This window comes from Seriola lalandi, unplaced genomic scaffold (genome assembly GCF_002814215.2).
Source record: "Seriola lalandi dorsalis isolate HSWRI2012SDOR001 ecotype SW California unplaced genomic scaffold, Sedor1 jcf7180001976729, whole genome shotgun sequence".
Classification (NCBI taxonomy): domain Eukaryota; kingdom Metazoa; phylum Chordata; class Actinopteri; order Carangiformes; family Carangidae; genus Seriola; species Seriola lalandi.
In genome coordinates this window covers 1-1862 of record NW_019447395.1, presented here as the reverse complement: position 1 = coordinate 1862, position 1862 = coordinate 1, and the positions used below count along the sequence as shown (strand labels likewise).

At 41.5% G+C, this 1862-nt stretch overlaps 1 long non-coding RNA gene across 1 annotated transcript; it reads left to right on the top strand.

Moving 5' to 3' along the window:
- Window positions 1–11: 11 nt before the first annotated feature.
- LOC147820220 (uncharacterized) lies at window positions 12–1845 on the top strand. The gene is made up of 2 exons (XR_015437322.1): window positions 12–356; window positions 803–1845. It is a non-coding gene; the product is annotated as an uncharacterized LOC147820220 (long non-coding RNA).
- Window positions 1846–1862: the final 17 nt, after the last annotated feature.

Genomic DNA, 1862 nt, shown 5'->3' with positions numbered 1-1862 from the left:
AACTGATAATAATTGCCTGTCTGTGCGTTTAGTAAAGGGGTGAATTCAAGACATGGTTTGCAGAGCTAGGCTATGGCTAACATTTTTCTGTGTACTAACAACACTGGAGCTGTTATATTTACATTTTTCTGGTTTATTTAACGTGTAGGAATTCAAAAAACAAGGAGTTGTGGTTTAGCAAATCGAAGGATTGAAGCTATTTACTGATGGTTTAATTACTCTAAAAATCCAAATACAATCTTATGTCTGTTTTGCAGGCTTACCTGATCAACTGTGTGTGGAACTGCTACAAGTACATCAACAACAGGAACATGCCAGAGATTGCTGTCTACCCTGCCTTTGAGACCCCTCCCCAGGTACGAAATCTACCTGTGATGCCCTGTGATTGACCATTAAGGTTTTTATCAGGAGCATCTAATGTCACGATAAGGCACTGGACACAGATGCAGCAATGTGTGATGTTTAAGTGTAGCCAGCAGGTGGCATGCTGTCCACACGCAAAGGTCTGAAAAGCCACATTAGCCTATTCTATTGCTGCAGCCTAATAAAGTCATTGTGCGGAAGAGGGTTAATCCAAAAGCAGAACAGAGTCATCTATCATAAATTGCTAATCATTTTGTCATTGTTATTGTGGGATTTTTACTTTAGTGATTATTGTAAAGATTGTTTTATCACCCGGCCCTACAGTGAAGCACACATTTTTGTAGTGGTGTACCAACACAACCTTATGATGTGTGTGCACCCTTGTTCCTCTGCTCAGAAACATCTTTAATCTTTAACATTTTTTTCCCTTTCTCTCCAGTACATCCTGCCCACTTACGAGATGGCAATGAAGATGCCAGAGAAGGAACCTCCTCCTCCTTACATGCCTGCTTAAGCACCAGCACCAGTTGTTGCCAAAACGCACGCACGCACACGCACACACACGCACACACACACACACACACACACAGATACACACACACACAGATACACACACACACACACACACACACACACACACACACTTGCACACACACCCATATGCATTCCTACGTTCCCTCACTAAACCTTTCTGAACACCATTACGCCCTTATCCCCTCCCCTGACCTACTGTGTATGTGTAAGGCCACTGAAGACGCTTTGTTCAACCCTACCCGGCTCGCTGTATTTCTATAGACTGTCTATAGAAGTGTGAGAGGAGGAAGGTGGGAAAGATAGAGATCTGTGTGAAATAAATGAATGAATGTGATGACTGAAAAGCAACGGAAGCTACCAGCCCATTTCCCCTCTGGCCTTTTTTATGTCTTAGTAAAAGGGATACATGTGAAAATTTAATTAAATTGCTTGAAATGCTCTCATCAATCCAGCACCATCCTATCTATAGATTGATATATGAAGTGTTAAAAAAATATTATGACAATCCACTTATTATAGCTCTTTATTGTTGAATTGTTATTTTTTCCCTGATTATTAATATCTAGACTATTCGTTCTCAGTCTTGAATGGAGTCTGTAGCTCTTTTTTGTCTGTTATTTATTTAGCTTTGCTGTGGTTCAGTTCACGCACCGCCCCCACCCCACCCCCCTGCAAACATTTTCATCACTCTCTGCTGCCCTGATGTGTTAGCAAAGCTAGTGATCAGTTTTCCAGCTGAGTCTGAAAGCGAGAGAAAGAAACAGCAGTGGGCACTGATGGTGGATCATTGCCTCTGCTTCCTTCTCACCTAACATCTGGAGCAAACGGCTAGTCTTGTGAACATAAGTAGTTGCATGCTTATCAAACCCCCCACACCCCATTACTTTACTGGTAATATGATTTTATCCTAGTGGAAACACATTTGACTTCAATAAACATTTCAGAACATTTATATCTCCAGTTGA